Source organism: Tamandua tetradactyla, chromosome 9 (assembly GCF_023851605.1).
Source record: "Tamandua tetradactyla isolate mTamTet1 chromosome 9, mTamTet1.pri, whole genome shotgun sequence".
NCBI classification, from domain to species: domain Eukaryota; kingdom Metazoa; phylum Chordata; class Mammalia; order Pilosa; family Myrmecophagidae; genus Tamandua; species Tamandua tetradactyla.
In genome coordinates, this window is record NC_135335.1 from 40,359,112 (window position 1) to 40,382,241 (window position 23,130).

At 43.3% G+C, this 23,130-nt stretch overlaps 1 long non-coding RNA gene across 1 annotated transcript in view; it reads right to left on the reverse strand.

Moving 5' to 3' along the window:
* Positions 1 to 10,137: 10,137 nt before the first annotated feature.
* Positions 10,138 to 23,130, reverse strand: part of LOC143646064 (uncharacterized) — a 28,398-nt gene continuing 15,405 nt past the window's right edge. The window contains exons 2-3 of the long non-coding RNA XR_013157248.1: positions 13,379 to 13,464; positions 10,138 to 10,695 (exon numbers count right to left, since the gene is read on the reverse strand). This is a non-coding gene — a long non-coding RNA (uncharacterized LOC143646064). The remainder of the gene's footprint in view (positions 10,696 to 13,378; positions 13,465 to 23,130) is intronic.

The window sequence follows — 23,130 nt, forward strand, 5'->3', positions numbered from 1 at the left end:
AAGAATTTACAACTCAAGAATAAGATGAAAAGCAATCTAATTAAAAACAGGCAAAATAGTCATCAGGGAAATACAAATAAAAACCACAGTGAGATGCTATTTCACACCCATTAGAATACTACTATTTTTTAAAAAGTGGAAAATTACAAGTGTTAGGATGAAGAGAATAGGTACATGCATTCCTCGCTGATGGCAATGTAGGTGCAGCTGCTGTGGAAGCCAGTTTGGCCATTCTTCAGAAAGTTAAGTATAGAATCGCCATATGACCTGGCAGTCCTACTACCAGGTATATATCCTAACGAATTGAAAGCAGGGACTCAAACATATCTCCACACTGATGTTCATAGCATTCTTCACAGTTGCCAAAAGATGGAAGCAACCAAATATGCATCAACCGTTGAATGGATAAACCAAATGTGTGATATGCATACAATGGAATAGTATTCAGCTGTAAACAGGAATGAAGTTCCGGTACATATGATAATGTGATGAACCTTGAAGATATCATGTTAAGTGAAATGAGCCAGACACAAAATGACAAATATCATATGATCTCACTGATAAAAAATAATTAGAATAAGCAAACTCATAGAGTCAGAATCTGGAATACAGATTACCAGAAAATGGGGTTGGGATAGGAAATGGGAAGTTAAGACTTAAAACATACACGGTTTCTATTTGGAATGACGGAAATGTTTTTGTAATGGATGGTGGTGATGGTAGCACAGCACTGTGAATATAATTAACAACACTGAAAAGTATAGCTGAATGTGGTTGAAAGGGGAAATGTTAAGGTTGTATATATGGTAACAATAAAAACTTTTTAAAAACTCCTTGGAACTATGCTACATAAATAGTGGACTCTAAATTAAATCAATATTAGTAATTCAATTATAAAAATGTGCTATTGGGTTCGTTTCCTGGTGCCTGCCCTTGCAAAAATAAGTGCTATCATCTATTGTAACATGTTTCACCCCAATGCAAGGTGTTAAAATAGGGTGGTATACGGGAATCCTGTATTTTTGCATGGTTGTTCTGTAAACCTACAATTTCTGTAATAAAGAAGAACAGTGGGCAAAGGGTCAAGAGATGTTTCTCCAAAGAAGATAGACAGATGGCCAATGTGCACATGAAGAGATGCTCAGCATTAGTCATTAGGGAAATGTAAATCAAAATCACAATGAGATATCACTTAACCCTCACTGAGATTCAATTTTTTTAAATGGAAATTAAGTGTTGGTGAGGATGCAGAGAAATTGGAACCCTTGTGTATTGTTGGGAATGTAAATGGTGCAGCTGCTGCAGAAGCAGTTTGGCAATTCCTCAGGAAGTTAAACACAAAATTACCATTTGACCAGCAATTCCATTGCTAGGTATATATCCCAAAGAATTGAAAACAGGAACTCAGATACACTTGAACACCAGTGTTCATAGTGGCATTATTTACGATAGCCGAAAGGTAGAAATAATCCAGGTATCCATAAAGAGAAACGGATAAACAAAACATAGTACATCCATACAATGGGGTAGTATTCAGCTGTAAAAATTAAGTTCTGATACATGGATGGACGTTGAAATCATATTGAGTGAAGTAAGGCAGATGCAAAAAGATAAATGCTGTGATTCCACTTATTTAAAATATCTAGAATAAGCAATTTCATAGTACAGAAAGTAGATTAGAGGTTACCAAGGGGAGAGGGCAAAGGGGGAGTTATTGCTTTATGAGTAGAGTTTCTGTTTGGGGTAATGACAAGTTTTGGTAATGGATGATGGTGTTGGCTGCACAACATGGTAAGTGTAATTATTGCCAAAAATGGTTTGACAGGGTGGATGGCTAGTTCAGTGGTAGAATGCTCGCCTTGCATGCAGGAGACCCAGGTTTGATTCCCAGACCATGCACCCAAAAAAAAAAAAAACCATGATTTGAATGTGAAAATTTTATGTTTTTATATATAGTTTTTTTTTTAAGGCAAAGAAAAGACAGTGAAAAAACAGTGGAGAATGCTTAAAGTACAAATAAAATTCTAAACGATAACTTGGAAGATGGGAATGGGAGATGAGAATGTTAAGATATTCTGAGGCCCTTGGTATTGTTGAGGGAGGGAATTCACATACTTTATATTCTAAGGCAAGGATCTGTCCTAAAGTTCTAAGGGCAACTTTTTAATGAATAGAAACAATATACTTTTTTCCAAACCAGAAAGTGGGATTAAGGAAAACTTAACCAAATCACTACAAGGTAGAAGGTTAAGTACACACACACTACAACAACAACAAAGCACAATGAATAGAAAGCACAAAATAAGGTGGTCCAATAAGCTCAAATATGTAAAAAAAAAAAAAATCACTATTAAACTAGTCTATGAATACATCCTCATTTTACAGATAAGTAAACTGAAACAGAAAAAACATTCCAATATGCCACTGCCTGTATGTGTAACAATTTCTCAAATTCAATTTTTAGAAAATGAATAATCTAGTTTTATGCAGTTCACAAGAAACATAATTGCACAGAAAGTTAAAAGATAGGAACAGATATACTATAATACATAAATGTGGCAATGATTGCACCAAATTAGTCATATGCATATTTCTTATTTTATCGTGAATTAGTGAAAGTTTAGGAGACATTGGAACTTGGACCAGCTTTTAAGAATGGAAACAATTTGCATTAGCAGAAAAGAATAGGGAGGCATCATAGACGTTAAATGGTCGTGGTTTACGCACAGTTTGGATTGGGTAAGAAGAAGGATGGTTGCCCTGAAAAGAACTAAAGACCAGTTGCCAGAATTTGAATTTTGCTGTTCTGTCATCTTTTCTCTGCTGCATCTTTCCTGCCTCTTGCTATGACTTTTTCCCTTCAGGAACGCAGCGCACAATTGCTGCCTTTCTATTTGCCAAAGTCCCTCCTCCGATGTGCCTTTCACCCCATTTTTATTAAAATACGCATTCAGTAAAGGGAAAGCAATGTCATTAAATGAATATTCACAAATATTGTATTAGGATATGATAAAGGATATGAAAAAAATCATTCCTTGCCCCCCAAAAGTTGGCTAATCCAACTCTCCTAGACATTTGAACCAGAATCTAGAATGTCAAAGCTGAAGGGGACCTTAGTTATAATCTAGTTCAATCCCCTCATTTCACCCACTTGGAAACAGACTCAGTGAGGAGATAAGACTTAGGGTACCTTTCTGGCTTTAACATTCCAAGTATCTAAATCCTCATGGAACTCCTGACTGAGAGGGTTCTAGCGGGGGTGGAAGAAAGTAGTTTCCTCAGTGTATTCTGCCTTACCACCTTTTCACCGTCCATCATTCCTGTCCCCACATGTCCTTATTTCCCATATTACCCGTTTTAGATTCCATGGTCCATCAAAAAAAAAATTTGCTTGCCTCTCCTCTCCATTAATCTCGCCTGACACTCCCGATTTTCTACCTATCTCACTAGTCCTTTTCTCAACCTCCTTTGCTTAAGCCTCATTCTCTAGCTAACTTCTACGTCTAATGTAAAATTGCCCCAGAACTTAGTCTTTGGCCTTTTCTTCTCTAGCTATGTTTTCTCCCATCCTAGTTACACTGAACTCTTGGCCTCCTTACTGCGTATACCTTAGTAGCTAAGCATGGTTGGAGAAAAAGACTGCTGTGTTAACTGCTCTTACTCTAAACTTGTAACCACAAATCTTGAGGGGACACTCAGCATGCCCAACAGCCCTGCTGGAGTTCCCTAATGAATTCTCTTTCCTATTTTCCCAGATAGCATTTTACAATTGTCTTCAAATCCCCAACATCTTTGCCTTCAGCAGATGACCTTGGTCATAACTGATTGAGAACATAAAAGGAATCAGAGGACAGCAACCTCATTTTCCCATCAGAACCTCCTGTACTTTTATTTTTTCTTCTCTCTTACTACAATGAACCAGTCTTTTTCCTGTCAAAGCATTCCCTTCACTTGTGTCCTAGATCTTGTCCTCTCACAATCCACAATTTTTGCACTCAGCTCCAAAAATTATCCACACTCCTGCCTCATCAATTTTTCACACTTGGATCATTCCTATCAGGATGAAAATATGCAGCACCATCTCCATCTTAAGCAAAGAGTCCTCCTTTGGCTGTACTAAATACTATCTCATTTTTACCACATGCCTTGCAACGAAAACTCCATGAAAGAGTGGACTATACTTGCTTTTCTCTGCTTACATCTCTCTTAAAGCTATTCCTCTCAGGCTTTTATAGCCACAACTTCACTGAAACTATTTTTAGAAAGATTGCTACAATCCCTCTCACCAGACCCAATAGTTTTGGGTGGTCGTTTTACTAGATTTCCCCAAAACATTTGTCTCATTTGAGAACCATTTCCTTCTTGAAAAGTATCTCTTCTGTGACCCCATGCTCCTGACATGCCTCCTACTTCAATAGCTGTCCTTTCCCAGTCTCCTTGGCTAGAACTTGATTCTCTTGACTTGACATCTCCAGTGTAGAAGTGCCCCAGAACTTGGGTTTTGGCCTTTTTTACTTCTCTTGCCATATTTTCTTCCAAATCACAGTCATTTGGCTTTAAATTCTATCTCTGTGCTAATGATTTTCAATTTCAAATTTCAAATTTTTCCTCTCCTCCCCTGAGTTTCAGACTGGCTTAACCGTCTGCTTACTTGACCTTTCCACTTGGCTAAGAGGCATCCCAAACTTAACATGTCCAAAACAGAACTCTTGATTTCTTCCCCCTATCCCCGAACCCTGCTTCTTCCCCAGTCTGCCCTATTTCAGTCAGTTACACCTCCATTCACATGGTTGCTCAGGTAAAAAAACCTAAGTAATGGATTGTTTTTTTAAATTTGTTTTTGTAGTTTTTTTTTTTTTTTACTTTTTTTAATTGTAAAATATAACATATGTACAAAAAAAGCAATAAATTTCCAAGTACATTTTAACAAGTAGGTATAGCACAGATTTTAAAGTTTGGTACTTGTTAGTTTCATTACATTTTTCATTTCTTCTTCTAGCTGCTCAAAGACACTGGAGACCAAAAGAAATATCAATATAATGATTCAGCAGTCATACTCATTCGTTAAATTCTATCTTCTCTGTTTTACTCCTCCTCTTTTTTTTTTTTCTCTTTTTGGTGAAAAATAACATAAATACAAAATAATAAATTTCAAAGTACCTCGCAATAATTCATTGTAGAACAGATTTTAGAGTTTGGTATGGGTCACAATTCCACAATTTTAGATTTTAACTTCTAGGTGCTCTAAGATACTGAAAACTAAAAGAAATGTCAATATAGTGATTCAGCATTCATACTCATTTGTTAAAGCCTACCTCCTCTATATACCTCCGCCATCTCCTATGATCTTTCTCCCACTCTTTTGGGGTATTTGGTCTATGCCCATTCTAACCTTTTCATGTTGGAAGGAGCTGTCGACAGTATGGGATAGGGGGATGGAGCTAGTTGATGTTCTGGAGAGGCTGGTCTCTGCATTTCAGGACTTATCTGGTCCAGGGACCCATCTGGAGGTTGTAGGTGTCTAGAGAGTTAGTCTAGTGCATGGAACCTTTATAGAATCTTACATAGTGCTCTAGGTATTCTTTAGGATTGGCAGGAATGTTTTTGGTTGGGGTTTGGCAAGTTATGATAGGTAGCAATGTCTAACTGAAGCTTGCATAAGAGCAACCTCCAGAGTTGCTATTTGAACTCTCTCAGCCACTGATGCGTTATTTGTTACACATTTTTCCCCTTTTTGGTCAGTATGGCATTGATGATCCCATGGGGCCAGGTCTGGATTCATCCCTGGGAGTCATCTCCCATGCCATCAGAGAAATTTTCATCCCTGGATGTCATGTCCCACATAGTGGGGAGGGCAATGGTTTCACCTGGGCTTAGAAAGGGAGGCAACATCTGAGCAATAAAGGATGTCCTCCGGAGGTGACTCTTAGGCATGCCTATAGGTAGGCTAAGCTTCTCTGCTACACATGTAAGCTTCACATGAGCAAGCCTCAAGATCAAGGGCTTGACCTATTGATTTGGGTGTCCCTAATGTTTGACACAGTATCAGGGGTTTCCCTGGTGGTAGAGTTTAATAGGTCCATATTTTTTCTCCCATCCCTTAGGGGACTTTGCCAATACTTTTTAATTATCTGCTAATATACTCTGGGATTTATACAGACATTATATTAAGCTGTGTAGGATTAAAGGCCCTCATTCTTATTCTAGGCTCCCTGTGTTTGGATTGCTTAAATGATCTATCCAGACAGGATGAGTTAGATTATGTGCTGCAGAATATGTAGGTTCTGGACAAAATAAACCTTTCTTTCTTTGGTCTCAAAGAGTAGGTGAAGTTCTAAAATACAAACAATGTCTTCCTTACCCCTGTGTTCTGAATTACCTTAATCCCACTACCTGATCAGCTATGTTCTTATCTCTAAATACTAGGGTATACATATATAAAACAACCTCGCAAAACCCAGAAATAATAATTACTGCTCCGGGCTAAATGTGACTGCTACAAGAGCTTACAACCTAGGCCCTTTTCTTGTATTTTCTAAATGAGATCATGCAATATTTGTTCTTTTGCTTCTGGCTTATTTTGCCTCACCAAATGTCCCAGAGGTTCAGTAATGGATTGCGGAACAAACAAGATGCATGGGGTATAATTAGGAAGTAGCTGTGATATTCTTTTCTAAGCCCTTTAAAATGAATTCGGTGAGAGTAGGCCTTCTGCACCTGGATGAAAATTTCTGCAGGTCAATGATTGTTTTCAGATCACTCTTAAGTAATACAGAAAGTTCTGGAGTCATGAAATATGTCTAGATTCATATACTAATAAAAACTCTGACCTTGGACTTGCTGTATAGTTAAATATTTTCCCTACCCCAACAGGTAGCCCGGCTCCTGGCGGTGAGCTGTGTGGTCCTTTGTGGTCTGACTGCTCTCCCTTCTCTACTTTAGCCTTCCACCCTTTCTCTCCACTGTGTGGCAACTTCCGACCCTGTCAGGTTCAGGGCATGGAGGGAGAAAGGAGGAGAAGGGGAGCAGGGCGGTTCTTTCCTGACCAGTACTATCTTAAAATGGTTTGCCCTCAAGCCTGGTAGGTAGTCCAAGTTATCATGAGTTCTGCAGAGGTCCCACTTGGCAAGTTCCACCTTCCTTCCTCTAATATGTGCTCTCCCCTCAATCTTTGGTTTTCTCAAGTTCTTTCCACAGAGACTTTTTGGGGGATCTCATTGCTTCTCCAGGAATCCTCTTGAGAATTTAACTTAACTCCAGACCAGGTTTGCTGAATAGCCTTCACACATTTAGCACACATGAAACTCCCATTCATTCTTTTCCTTCACAAACTCTGGAATGTGGCCCAATCTCAACATAGTAATCGTCCTTTTTTGTGTGGCACCAAAGCAGTCAGCCAGTTTGTGTGCTTCTAAATCACCACTATCCACAGACCTTTCTGTGATGGTGGAAAAGTCCTGTATCTTTGCAGTTTAGTACAGTAGCCGCTAGCCACATGTGTCTGCTGAGCCCTTGAAATGTTACTGGTGCAACTAAGGAATGGAATTTTAAAATTTTATTTATTTAAACTAAATTTAAATAACAACATGAGATTAATCTGCTATATGGGACAGAACAGATCTAGATTTCCAAGCTGGTGAGTTGGACGTGAGTCTACCATGTCCTGCTAACTGCAGGAGACTTATAGCAAACTCTCTGGGTTGTCTCACTAAAAGCGCTCTCTCTTCTTTTGAAGAGGGGAGGACATCTGGCACCCCTCTCTTTGGAAAGAGGGGAAGAAGGAACTCACAATGACATTCGTTCCAAAAGAATCTTCACAGTATTCCCCCCATCTGACCCATGTTTTGCCCTCTCTCTGGTGGGAGGATCCACCGGGCAATCAGTTTTTAGCTAAGTGATTTTTGCAAGTTCTACTAGATGATTGTCTCACAATTCTCTTTGGCATCTTATATGGATTGTTCTTCCTTAACCAAAACATTTTAATATCCGGTTACAGTTAGAACTCACCTTTGATCTAAAGTTTTATTGGTTCTGCCTTCAAAATTTATCTTTTATCTGTGCTCTCTGCTACCATGTTAATTTAAGGCATCATCATCTCTCCACTAGGCTACTGCTATATCTCCTAACTGCTCTCCCTTCCTCCACTCTTATCCCACTACAGATTCTCCCCACATCAGCCAAAAAATTCTTTTAGAAATGTAGATCAGATAATAGTCTCATCCTTCAAATCCTCTAACCTCTGCCCAGAATGCTTCAAATGCACCCAAATTTCTCATGAAAATTTACAAGGTCCCTTACGACCCAGGCTCTGCCACCTCTCTGGCCTTGCATCCTTCTACTCTCCCATCATTGGCTGGGCAGCAGCCACACAGATTGTCTTATGGCTGCTGCAGAACACTAGGGTAGTTCTCACTTCAAGGACTTTACTTTCGCTACTCCCTTGGTCTGGAATTATCTTCTCCATCTTCTCATCTGCCAGAGAGCTGCACAAACATCACCCCTCAGAGAAGCCTTCCTGCACCTCTCTTTTTAGAATACCTCCTCCCACACTCCTCCAAGACATTAGCTATCCTATAGTATACACTATCCAAAGCTCTCTGCTTGCCTACTTGTTTATTATTTGTCTTCCCCTTCCAGAATGTAAGGGCTGTGGTGGGAAGAACTGTCATGCTCAGTAATCTGCTGTGCCTAAAGGAGTGTCTGGGGAAAGGAATTATTCAAAAACTGTGTGTTGACTGACTGTCTCTCCTTGCTGGGATGTAAGGTCCATGAAGCCAGGGACCTGGTCAGTGGGGGCACTTCTGTATCCCCAGAGATCTGGACTGTAAATAGATGTTGAATGAATCCTTGCTGAGGAAGCAATCATGTCAGTTTATTGGAGCAATTTCCTCCTTTACGCGCTCTACAGCTGTCCCAGAAATGTTTTATTCAAGCGGACAAAAATGATACCAACTGTATCATTTATGTGTAGTGCTTGCCACTTATTCTAAATCATCACAATACTTAATAATAACCATATATTCTCAGGTAGGTGGCTGACAGTCTTACTGAATGATATTGGTTTGCCACATTAAATGTCTGCTTTTCTAACTTTGTGAAGTTTGTTACTTTCCTAGCGTAGAATCTTTTCCTAACTGAAAGCAAGGAACACCAGCAAGTTCCTAAATTATGGAAATATTTCTTATTTTTAGTTAATACTTCTTTCTTTGGGCTTATACTTCATTTTGCTTTGAACTTATGTGTTAACTCACAAATCTTCATTTGTAGAATAAGAAACTCCTGATGCTAGAAACTATTATTTCGCCTTCCTGAATGCCTTCAGGATTTCTTTAATAGCTTTCCTTTTTGTTTTACAGATTATCCTGCAATCTCTGTGTCCTGCTGAAATGCCCATCCCTGGCATTCTTTTACTCTGGAGGTTTTGTGGCGAGAAGAACAGCTTTTTGTTATAGATTCAAAGCTCTGCTCTGAGTGTATTGATTCATTCTCTTTGGAGGACAGGAGGAGGGTTGTCTGAAGGATTAGTGCCATTGCGGTGATGAGGGGAACAAAAGAGGCCTCAGGTATTGTCTTAGCTTTCTTGATCTTAAGCTCAAGATGTCAGAGAATTTTGGAGCTTGAAATCAATGTTAAAGCCTACATACTCCAAACTCATTATTTTACAGATGAAAATACTCTTTCAGAGAAAGAGTGGTTCTCCCAAAATCTCACAGTAAGATACAAAGTCAGAGAGAAAGCTGGAATTCCATCTGGACACATAAGGGTTGGTTATCAAAGTACTGTTAATACTGCTAAGAGCTCACTGTGATTTATTGAATGAGTCTGCTGATCTTTCCATTTATGTTCCTTATCTGTGAGGTGGGTACACCAATTCCTGCCTTTCTACTTTCCAGAGAAAAGTCCAGGGATGAATATTATAGTTATTATCAGATTATATTTACTTTTTTTTTTTTGCATGGGCAGGCACCGGGAATTGAACCCAGGTTTCTGGTATGGCAAGTGAGAACTCTGCCTGCTGAGCCACCGTGGCCTGCCCCAGATTATATTTAAACACCCAATTGTACATGGAATAGTACTAGCCCTTTTGCTGCTTTTAATTTATTTATTTAAAATGTAATATTTATTTTTAGACAATACATTATCATGGTTCATTATTCTTAAGGTTCAAAAGAGTATACAATAAGAAGTCTTCCTCCCACCACCACTTCACAGCCACTGAGTTTTCTCCCAGTTTTTAGCGGATCCTTCTAAAGATGTTTTATGCACATGTAAAAAGAGTCATCCTCATTTTTATACAAATGTGGCCTACTGTATACATGGTTCCATACTGTGCTTTTTTTCTTTTAGCAACATATCTTGATATTTTATAAAGTTTCCTTGTTCTTTTTAAAGATGCAGAGGGTGGCATTGTATGGCTATACAATGTATAAACCAGTTCCCTATTAAGAGATATTTAGCTTTCCAATCTTCTTCTACTATAAATTAATAATCACATATATGTGTTTGTGTTCATATGTACAAATATTCACTTCATTTTTATTACATGTATGAGTTTATCTGTGGGATGAATTCCTAAAAGTAGACTGGCTGGGTCAAAGATTTTGATAGTTTGTTCCATTTTCTTGCCTTGGATTTAGATACTGCCTTGAACTTTTTCTTTCCAATTGATTATTCCGTAGGTTCTGGCCCTAGAATCTGAGATAAGAAAACAAAAGTTATGGATATGCATCTCCGTGATTGGGGACAAGGAGTCCAGAATAGAGAAGGGTGTATAGAAAAGAGTATTTGTGAGGTGCTTGGAGACCTCTGGACCGTCCTCCCCAGAAGGCAGGAGCCCGCCGCGCCAGCAGGGCCAGCTTCCTGAGCTGAGGACTGGGGACAGAGGACTCCCTGCAGAGCCAGACCTAGATTTTAAAGACTTTGGTCTGGTTTGCCTTGGTAAACGCCAGAGAAGAGTAAGACAAAATTAGCATTATAACCAGCAATGGATATTGGTTGATGAAAGAATATATTCTTAGGTCCCTTCCTCTTAGATTCTTGGAATATTAGGACGAGAAGAAACCTTCAAGGCTCTCTAGTCTCTTTGAGAGGTTGCAACCAGCCCTGCTCTCCCATCTTGTGTAGGAACTGTTGAACCCCGTCCCCACCTCCCCTTTTGTGTGGAATTGTATGTTTGCTTGTGAGGTCCATATTTTAAGGCACACCCAGGTAAAAAGGACCATATATGGCATATGGGGAATAGCTGAAGGAACTCTATTTGTTAGCCTTGGGGGAGGGGGTACTTTGGAGAGGAGATGTGTGTGGTCCATGTCTTCATAGCCTGCAGTGAAGAAATTATTCAAAAGTAGCTCAAAAGCATGTAACTAGAGTCAGAGGATAGAAGCTACAGGACTAGGGATTCAGCTTAGTGTAGAAAACCTTTCTAACAGATAAAATGAGCTGCCTGTGAGGTTGCGTGTACCCCAGAGCAGCACGTGTTTAAGCAGAGGCTGGATGGCTGCTGTTACGAGATGAAGTTGAGGGGAAGGCTGCACTGGTGGGAGAATGAATGAGCTTTCCCCTTGGTTCACTGCCAGCTTTGAGATTCTGTGCTTGGTTTAACACTCAAATTGATTTTTGTCTTTAGTGTAAACTGCCCTTATTAAATTTCATCAAATACATTTTGGTGCATTCTCCTTATTATACTCTTCTCCTTTGTCCATTTTGGCAGAGAATAATTAGGTAGATGCTAATGATAATGATGATATTAGTTTTCTATTGTTGCTAACAAATTACCGCAAACTTAGTGGCTTAAAATAGCTCTGCAGGTTAGGGGTCTGACAGATCTTACCACACTACAAACAAGGTGTCAGCAGCCAATGCTCCCTTCTGGAAGCTGTAGGGAAGAATTCTTTCCCTTGCGTTTTCTGGCTGGTAGAAGCTGCCTGCATTCTTTGGCTTGTGGCTTCCTCTTCCATTTTCAAAGCCAGCAATTCTGCGTCGAGCCCTTCTCACACCACATCACCCTGACCTCCTCTTATGTCTCTCCCTGCCATGTTTAAGGACCATTTTGATTACATTGAGCCCAACTAGATAATCCAAGATAATCTCCCTATTTTAAGGTCGGCAGCGTAGCAACCTTATTACCCTCCACAGCCTTACCCCTTCACCATGGTACCTAACATAGTCACAGGCTCTGGGGTTTAGGACATGGATATCTTTGGAGGGCTGTGATTCTGCCACCACAATTATGCAATGAGTGTGCTGTTTTCTTGTCCAGAGACATGGGGGCAGGGGAGCACCATCTGCCTGTGGGATACCTCCTCAGTGTCCTTCCCTTGGCCATGATCTTTTGGCAGGGTGGGCCTGCCTTCCCCACAGAGTGCGAGGGGCCCCGGGTGGCAACTTCCTTATCCATGGGCCCCTGTCGCTTCTGGGCTTGAATTTTTTACTTGTGTGTGTGTGTGTGTGTGTGTGTGTGTGCTCTCTTTCAGCACTCATGTTGGAGAAACCATACAATGTCGCTGACATGGCTGCTGTGCCTAATGCAAGGCAACACGAAATGGCTGACCTGAAATCTGCCCTCCGCCCTAGCAACAACGGTGACCAATCCCGGAAATCTGCCCTCCAGCCTAGCAACAACGACCACCAATCCCAGCCCGACACGTGTCCCTGCATGCTTCCCAGCCTATATAAGCCTGTGCACTTCCTGAATAAAGCAGATGCCTTCCGTTTTCCTCTGAGGGTTGTCTCCTGAGTCATGTGCTGTGTGTCTGTGTCTGTGTAAGTGACTCAGTACGGCCACTTACCCCCAGCCATCAGCTAACCAGCCACCAGCGAGACAACACACTCACTTTCCTTGAATGCCTTGGTTAGCACAGAACTTCCCTGGGCCCTTCCCAGGCCAGTCTCAGATGCTCATGCTGCAAATAAGAGAGCAGCCCAAGTAGGCTATGCTGAGTGTGGGCAAAATGAATAGAATGGCACACCAAAAAATGAACATTTTCCAGAATAATAATTAAAGAAAAACTCACAAAACCACAGCTACCAAAAAAATTATTGATGACTTTTCTGCTGAGCTTTCCATTCTGAGCACCCCTCCTCCCCTTGGGGGTGGGGGGATGATGCCACCGCTCCAGGTTTGTCCATTCTTAAATACCTGAATGTTTCTACTCTTGACTTGGTACTTATAAAATTGAACATTATAAAGTGTCATTGAAAGTTAAGGCCAAGATTGCTGACAAGGGACTGCACTGAAACTCTGAATTTAATTCTAGGTTTCTTGGTAGCTCAGGCAAAGGGGAAAGTGTCTAGGGATGAATTTGTTCTCATTGGCTAATACCAGTTGTTGTTTTTTGTTTTGTTTTTGAGTTCACAGTTTTCTTTAGATACTGCTTACAGTCTCTTGTTTTAGTCAAAGAAGTGGGGTTTGATGGTCACGGAAGAGTGGTTCTGTCACTGGCCTCCATCGCTCAGATCTGTCACCTGCCATAGAAGAGCCAAGATTTAAAAACGCCCCTGCCAAGGAGCAGGCAGCTGTGCCCACATTCTCACCTTATCTCTAACGTCACTCCCTTCATGCCATGACCCGGCTGACTCGCCTGATGGCCGGCCCTCCTGACCCTTCCTTCACATACCCACACACCAGTCTCAAGTCTCTGAATCTTTTCCAAGGCCCTTTCTGTCCCTCTTGTGGAAAATGATGAAGAACTGAGTTGGATCAGCCTGGCAGGTGGGCTCTCTTTTCAGCCTCTGCCCATCATTGAGATTCAGTTTCCTGTTTCAGGTCTACATGAGCCTGTCTGGTAAGTGTGGGTTGAGGGGGGCGTTGATTAGGCACTAGGGTTGATGTCTCCTCGGCTGTATGTGCTGTCTACTCAACAGTTCCAGAAGCTTGTTGTGTCTTGAAGGGACTGAATTACTCAGCAGGACCTGTTGTCATCGGCATTTTCCCTTACCTGCCAATCGAAATCACTTCTTTGACCCCTTGGAGGATATGATGTATTTTAAAATCCAGTCCAGATCTCCAGCTTTCTAATCATATCAAATTAACGAGGATGTCAAGTGGCCTGATTTAGGTCTGTGGACAGCACTGTCGGTCAGGAATCGTGTAAACAGGTCTTCCTGCAAAGATCTTCCTGGAGTCATTGTTTCCTGACCCTCCCCTCTCAATACTCCCCGCCAAGTGCCCCTCCCTGCCCCCACCCTCAGTACCTATATCCCCTTATGTGTCCGTTCAGATTTTTCCAGAAACAGATGCCAAGATGGAATTAGATGTGCAAGAGATTTATTGGGGGAAATACCTATAAAGGTCAAAGAGGAGAGGGAGAGGGAATATGCGGGGAGAGTCTTCAGACTGCTTCCTGATCCCTTTGAAAGGGATTCCAATTACAGGCACATCTGGCTTTTGAAGCTATACTGTTTACAGATGCTCTTTTAATTTTTTAAATTCTGTTTTCCTCTCTAGTGTGTATCATTTTGGATAACTTCTATTGCTGTACTTCAAGTTATTTAAACTTTTCTTCTGCAATGTCTAATTTACTTTAATTACAACCACAGACGTAGTTTTCACCTCTGGAAGTTGATTTGGATCTTTTTATATGTTCTACATCTCTATTCAATTTTTGAACATGCAGAATGCATTTATAGTGCATTTTAATGTCCTTGTCTACTAATTCAAACATCTATGTTAGTTCAGGATCAGTTTTGAATAATGGATTTATTTCATCATTATGGCTTGTATTTCCCTGACTCTTCACCTGCTTGGTAATCTTTTATTGGATGCCAGACATTGGGAATTTTACCTTGTTGGGCACTAAATATTTTTGTATTCCAATAAATAAAATTGTTCTTTGTTTTGGGGTACAGGTAAGTTACTTGGAAACAATTTGATTCTTTGGGGTCTTGCTTTTAGAATTTATTGGTGGATCCAGAGCAGGGCTCAGTCTAGGGCCAATTATCTATTCCCCACCACTGAGGCAAGCCCTTCCTGCCTACTGTATCTGATGCCCTGTGAATTATGAGATGTTCCAGTGTGACTGGTGGAAACAGGCTGTGTCTAGCTGTGGAAACAAGTTATTTCCAGCTCTGTGTGAATGCTGGGCACTGTTGCTGCTAATCCTTTCAAGTGGTTCTTTCCCCAGCCTCCCATAAGTGGTTTCCTCACATGTGCTCAATACTCAAGAGCACCCTTTGCAGGTCTCCAAGCTTTTTTTCTCTGCAGAACTCTCCTTTCCGTGTCTCTGTCCTACAAACTCTTGCTGCCTTGGTCCACCTTGACTCTCAGCTCCATCTCCTCAACCCAGGGAGTTCATCAAACACTACCTGGGACCCTGTCATATAGGTGACCTGGAAACTTTCTCAAGGCCCAGAAGCTGGGGCATTGGTAGGGCTTGTGCACCTTGTTTGTCTCCCATCTCTCAGGGATCACTGACCATTGTTGCTTGATGTCCAGTTCCTTGAAAATTTCTCTTTCACATATTTTGTGCATGTTTTAAAAAGAAAATTGTTTCAGGTGGAAGAGTAAATCTGATCCTTGCTACTCTACTTTGGCTGGAAGTGGAAGTTGCCCTTCATATTGTTATTTAAATCGCAAAGTAATGAAGATAATCTCAAGATCATCCCTAGGGGCATAGCTAAATAAATTATGGTATACGCATATGGTATCGTATATTTTTTGTATGTTGTAGGGTGGGGGGTCACATTTCATTCTTTTCCCATGTGACCATCCTGTTATTGCAGCACCATTTGTTGAATTTTTGTATGTGTGTGGAGGGGTGGAAGTGCACGGGTCAGGAACTCAACTTGGGTCTACTGCATAGTAATGTATTTTTAAAGCCATTAAATGTTTTAGAAAAATATTTGTATATAAGAATATAGGAAGTACATTAAAGACATTGCAAATCTTTATCTATAGTGGACTCCAATTCTTTAAAAAAATGTAGTATTATATATTACTTATGTATTATGCATATATGTAGAAAAACAACAGAAAATACTCCAAAAATGTAATCTCTGAATTTTGGCATTTTGGATTATTTTACTTTCCTTCTTTGTTTTCTACATTTCTTAAGTTGTCTATAGTGTGTACGTTGAGAATTGTGTGTGTGTGTGTGTGTGTGTGTGTGTGTGTAGAAAGGATGGAAGATTTGATTAGATGAACTAGAGGAGACTTGGGCTATCAGTAAGGCTCTCCTGCAACTTGCCTGTGTGACTTAGGACAAATTACTTTCCATCTCTGGGCCCCAGTTTTCTCACTATTAAAGTAATATTCAGAGTTCCCCTCCTGCTAGGACATTCTAGGATCCAGTGGTTATTTTAAAGTGTATCTCTCCTTGTTTGCTCTACTGTTTTCATTTCTCCTCCCATAGCTTCTTTAGGAACTGGATTCGTGAGATCTGTAACTCCAGATGGGATGACATTTCCCTCCTGGTCTGTTTTTCTGGGTCAAGGTCTGCGGTAGGGAATTGAAAGGAAATTACAATTTTGAAGGAGCATCTCCCTTAGCTGCTTCCTGCCAGTCTGAAGTGAGCAATGAGTGCTGGGCTGGGCAGGAGCCAAGGAATGCCTCCCATTACAGCAGGGTACAGGTCCCCTGCCCCTTGCCAGCTGGGGCATCTCCCCTGCCCACTTCCAGGATAGCTATTCTCAGCTTTCCTGTGCACCTCCTTGTTCTGCCAGATGTGAATGCGTGGCTTATTCCTGCTTCCGTATCTAAGGGGCCACTTGCGTGTGTGAGCCCTGAAGTAGCGTGACAGTAGGGACTGGCAAGGACGGGACAGGCAGCAGGCAAGGCAAGTCCCATCAGATAAGCTAAGGCAGTCTAGAGTACATCTGACCCCCAAAACCCAGGAGAGAGAGGGGCCGAGGACCACGATGTAAACCAGGAACAGTGCTACACGCACCATAAACGAGGAAACCAAAACACGTGGAAATAGAAAATCACCATCAGTACATGACAGGAATAATTCCCACTGGCAGAGTCCATTAATAGGTGCTAAACTGAGGGGACAAAGAGCTGGGTCACAGAGCTAGGCATAACAGACCTAAGATTCGAACCCAGGCTTGTCTGACTCCAATTCCTGCAATCTTAACCACCATACATGGGGAATAAGATTTTTTGTGTGTGACATGTAGTGGTAAAATGTGGACTAATAGCTGAAAATTAAGGGGAGACAGATTTCAGCTGAAATAAATAAAATCTTTCTATTTCCATTATTTAAAATTGGAATAGGTAGGCAGCCTTGATGGGTAGTGAGTCCACTTTCAATGGATGTAAACAAACTGAGTATTTTCCAGGGACATGATAGACAGGATCCAGGCATTGAGTAGATCAAGTAGAAACGCAGGATCACAAAGCAATCTCTACAGGGTCATTTAGAAAGCGTGTAGATGGGAAGAATCCCAGTCAAGTGAGAATCTCCAGGATCTGGGAGCAGAAGGGCAGGCTGTGGTTATTGAAACATGGTAACCCGGAGTCAAGGATTCTTGGCACAGCCAGAGATGGGAGAGGTCAGCAGATGACAGAGATGTAGGGCAGGCAGGTTTGGGATGAGGCCAGGACTGGAATCCTCCACAAATGATCTGCCACAGGAAACTCACATCTCAAATTCCAACCCTGGGCGGGCCGCGGTGGCTCAGCGGGCAAAGTGCTTGCCTGCTATGCCGGAGGACCTCGGTTCGATTCCCGGCCCCAGCCCATGTAACAAAAACGGAGAAACAGAATACAATAAAACAAGAAAATGTTTAAAAAAAAAAAAATTCCAACCCTGGGGGAAAAAATCCAACCCTGGAACTTCGTTTCCTTGGCTTCAGACTTATCTTTGTAAGATGGGAGGTGGGTGGTTTGGACTGTATCATCTTAGCTTGAAGGGATGTCTACATTGCTGGTCAAGACCACCTAAGAGAACCATGGTCCTGAGGCCACTGCTGAGACCTGGATCTTCTGCATCTGACCACAAGCTTTCATCTTCATTGACGGGGAAGAGCTTGAACTTTAGCTCCAGGAAGGAGGCTGCAACATTAACACCAGCTGCTTGGCTGTGCACACCTATGCCAAGTTCATCACATCAGGGCGCAAGGCATTTTTCATGTGAATGATGACAATTGCATGAGCCCCAAAGGTCTTCCTTCTCACCCAGCCAGTACGTCTACCTGGGCCAGCCCAGTCTGGACCACCATCAGGGCTATCAAGAGGGTCCAGGGAGGTGGAACCATGATCATGGTCAAGTTCTGGTTTACCACTCATGGGGCCGGGTTCTGCCCCAAAATGAGCCATGGACCGGCCTGGGCAGCTTCACGAGCCCAGCCGAGAGGCTGTGGCTGTCAAATGACTACATATGGGCTATATCATCGAGGGTCTGCTGGGCACACACCTACAGTCTGTTGTCCTTCCACTGGCCTCTGAAGGACCCATAGTGGCTATCAGCCAACACCCTGCTCCAGCAGGTCACCCTGAACCCCAGGAGTCCTGTGAATCCACATATCTTGGTGACCATGGCCAAAGGCTTCAGTCTACAGCAGGACCACGCAGTTCAAGTCTCTACCCAGACATGGACTAGTGTTCCATGCAGCCACATGGGGCAGGGCATCCTCCAACCCTGGGGAACTCTGCCCTTGCCCCAGGTCCAAGGGAGTAGGAACCACACTGTCCTGCCCACCTGTGCCACGGCCAGCAAGAGAGCTGTGCTGCCGCCAACGCAGGGCCCAGGTTCATGCCATCCTGAGAGGACGGGAACAGGAGGTGCTGTAGAGAACTGCTGGGGCTGGGCCAGACAGGCAATGTCTAGGGGGACTGGCACCCAGACTTCCAGGGTTCAGTCCTTCTGCCCTGCTTTCATTGCTGGAGACATTAGGACCACCCAGGACCCAGCTTCTCCCCGCCAGTCCTGAGTGGGCCCACCACCCCAGGAGCTGCCAGTCCGAGCCTGAGCCAAACCACGTGCTCTAGCTTTCAGCCTGCCCTCCTGATGCTACTGATGGGTCCTGGTGACAGGGGTCTGCCCATACCCATCCCCCATCTCCCAGGCCTCTCTGGTGATCCCCCGGGTGCCTGGATTCCTCTCTTAAAAAAACACACTTTGTTGAAAATAAACAAAAGAAACACACAAAACCCCACAAATTCCAGTTAGGAATGGTTCACAAGAGAAATTCCCTTGAGATTTGAAAAATGGAAGTGAAGGGACAGCAGTTTGCCGACTCTTGAAGGCCAGTGTAGGGCACCAGATAGGCAGCAGCTGGTGCGTTTTGTTCTGTTGTGTCACCTCGTTGGCATGGGGTGGTACCCACACCAGCAGCTCTTATGGCTCCCATCAGCTGCTCTGCTGCTTACACTGCTCCTAGTCTGGGCAGGATATATGTGCAGTTCTGTAGTGAAGAGCACCCACTTCTCTTGCATTGTTGGGGTTAGAGATGGTGAAAGCTAGTGGTTCCAGTTTGCTCCTGTGGTTTCCAATTTGTCCTCTTGGACAGTTCATCATGTGGGTTCTAGTTAGTGCTCTCTTCTACTTCAGTCCCAGTTCTCCTTCCTGGCTGCATCCTGGCTAATCTATAACGTCACCACCAGAAACAAAGACAACAGCTTTGCCCAGATATTTTAACCAGCTCCTACAATTGCATAAAGTTTAATCTCTTTATCAAATTCCTAATTCTATACCATTCACAAAAGTTCTGCTCCCTGATTGGACCCCTTCCTAAATCACATGTTCCTGTCTTCCTCCAACATTGCTAAATGCTGATCATTCTGCTCTACCCTTGCATCTTATTGACATTTATCAGTGGCTCGCTATTACATAAAAAATCAAGTCCAAATCCCTGAGGATGGCACTCAGGACCTTCCACACTCTACTCCAAAGCTGCTATACTAAACTGCTTCCCCAGGAGGCCTGAGATTGGATCTGGTTCTGCCTCTTCTTAGCTATGCAGCCTTGGGCTAGTCAATTTTCACTGAACCTCTGTTTCCACATCTTTAAAATGGGCATGCCAAAACTTTCCTCCAAGGCTAATATTCTGCCCACACAGCTTCTACACCAGTTGTTTACTGTCTGTGTCCACTCAGATTGATTGTTGCTCAAGACCCACTGGATCTTAAATATTTTGAATATAACCCTGTCTAGTTATCTCTTGCTACGTAACAAATTACCATGAACTTAGCAACTTAGAACAACTCCCGTTTAATATTGCTCAGTTTCTGTAGATCAGGAGGGCATGGCATAACTGGGTTCTCTGCTCAGGGTCTAGCAGGGCAACTGTCAGGGTTGAATTCTTATCTGGAGGTTGGAGTCCTCTTCCAAGTTCACTCAGCTTGTTGGCAGAATTCATTTCCTTGTGGTTGTAGGACTGAGGTCGCTGTGTTCTTATTGGCTCTTGGCCAGATGTTGCTCTCAGCTCGTAGAGGCTGTCCTCATGTCCCAGCCACCTGGCCCTCTCACAATGTGGCAGCTTAGTTCTGCAAAGCCAGCCAATGGATCTCTCTCCACTCTGTTATGGTAGAGCCTTATATCATGTACCTAATCAAGGAAATGACATATTCCATCATATTCACAGGCCCTACCTACACACGTGGGGAGGGGATTTTACAAAACGTGTATATAAGGGGGTGAAAAATCCTGCAGACAGAATTCTACCTAATGACACAGCTCCCCACCCCCCATCCCCAATGCACTTTCTAAGCTGAGAGTTATATAAAATATGAAAGTACCTAGCCCTGGGCTGGGCATGCTGCTCAGCTGTTATATATATTCATTTAATCCCTTTCTCTGACTTGTTCATGATTACTTGGCAAGTTTCCCACCTTGAATTTTCCTCTGTATCTCTAGCCCAGGGCACATGGCAAGCCCAGGAAATGAGTTCACCTGTAAGCAGGAAGGAAGGCTGCAAATAGAGTGAACTTGGGTGAGGGATAGAAGGAGGAGCTACGGAGCACGGCGGGCACAGTGGGGCAGGCTGAGATTTGACTGAGGAAAGAGTATCTGTGGACATGAAGGACAAGCTTTGCCTCCATTCCCTCTCAGTCTCTGTCTCTGAGTGGCCTCCAGCTTGTGGCTGCTCTTGCAGCTAACAAACGAGCTTTTCCCGTCCTCCCAGCATGAGCAACTCTAGAGGCTCCTGGAAGAGCTACTCCAGACACAGGAAGAGGCGCTGAGAGCCTGCCCAATTAACAGAGTGACCTCTCTCGTGCAGTCTGTGTCCTCTCGTCCTGCATTTTCCCCAGAGTGGCCCAGTGGGAAGGACCTGCAAATGCACTTTAGAAATCCTGGCTGAAATGCCTCCTGGAGTTCAGAGGGAGAAAGGACAGGGTTGGCGTGTGGAATGAGGTGCAAGGGGAGTGCCTCAGCAGGCCTTTGCTCACGCCCTGCCTCCAAAACGCAGATGCTACCTTCTGCACCAGCCTTCTCTCTACCCCTCCTCCACCCTAAATGAAAGCAGCTGCTTTCTCCTGGTTCATGGGTAGTGGGTTTCAGTGAAAGACATATGGACCAGGAGTCAGGATACCCGGGCTCCTCTCCCAGCTTTGCCAAGTAACATTATGTGAGCTAGATCAGTTACCTCTATGGGAATCAGTTACGGGTAGATCAGTTACCTTTATTGGGAATCAGGTTTTCTTACCCTTTAAATGAGGCAGGGGCACATGATCTTGTGGGGGGTGAGGGTGAGGGTGGGGGACGGTCTGTCATCTTTCACAGTCAGTGATACTTAAACCAAAGGTTTGTTTTGTTTAACTTCGTTTCCTTTTGGTATCTCTTGACCTGCCTCCTGTTGGCCTGAACTCTGCGTGATAGCGCCCCCCACCCGCCTCCCGCCACAGTTGCTTTCTTATGGGCTGAATCTCAGCTCGTCCTCATACCCATTCGTGTTTGTTGAATCAACTCCAGGCTTAGTACCAGGATGCTACCTTTAGGAGCAGGCTCTGAATTCCTAAAGGGACTGTGAGTTTTTTTTTGAGGTTAGGAAGTGGGGTGTTCCTCCTCAGAACTTAGTGTTGGCTAAGAAAGGGCCCAAAAAGGGGGAACGGGGTGCTGGGAATAAAAAATTCCTATACTCCAACATCAAGAAAGGAAAAGATTCTTCTTTGGCCATAGCCTTTAGCAACGTATAGTAACCTCCAGCATCAGCTATAATACGGACCCGTGATTCACCAACATTGCTTTTGAAAGTCAGCCAATGGGCAACAGCTTCATTCATTGACAAGCTGCTAAAGGCCAGCCAATCAGCAGCTGTTCGTTTCAGAGACCGAGTAAAGACCAGCCAATCGGCAACAGCTTCACTCTAGTGCCCAAGCTGGTAAAGGCCAATCAGCAACAGCATCCTAGTGCCCACGGTTCTGAAAACCAGCACGTCAGTCGGTCTTCACCCGAGTGACCATGCTTTTAAAAGTAAGGGGCAGAATCAAGGACAGCTACGCTTTTATATTTCCACGGTGAAAGGTCTCCCAATCCCTAAACACTCCCACTTCTGAAAGCCCACCGGCTCCTGAACTCCGTGCTTCTCCAGACCCTCTAAGATCTGCTCCTGGTTTGTGTGGAGCGTCTGTGCCTCCCGTGCAAGGCCCTCCCTCGCGTAGCGGACATTGCACTGAATTCAGGTGTGAGATGTAGAGTGATGGCCTCTTCCTTGGAGAAGGGCTAGTGAGTCGGACACAGCGGGAGCTGCTGGCCCCACTGACTGATGCATGTGAGGGCAGGCAGGTACCAGGCTGCCTCTTTAGCAGTTACTTCTCCGGTTCCTAACAGAGTCCCTGAGGTGCTCAGCTAGTACCTCTTGAATTAATGTTCTTTGGGCCTTCTGACTCGAGCTGAGACCCATGCAGGGGGTGAGGACCCAACATGCTGTAATGTGACCAGGAAACAGCTAATGGACTGAAGCCTTTTCTGTCTGTGGGGGGCAGTTTGCCCAAAAGGACGGGTTCTGAACAATCAGGCTGTAGCCCCTCTATTCCTTCCACCTGGAATGCCCCCATCCATCTTCCCCCATCTTGGCTTGACACAGCCCTTCAAGGCACAGAAGGCAAGCCGATTAAATGATTTGGCAGCAAGGGACCTTGGCAAAGATACTCTGATAACCTGAAACAATGGGCTCATGCAGCAAGATGAAATTTGAAAATCAAAGACTCACTTAACCTTTCCAGGCCCCAATTTCCTCCTCTGTAAAGTG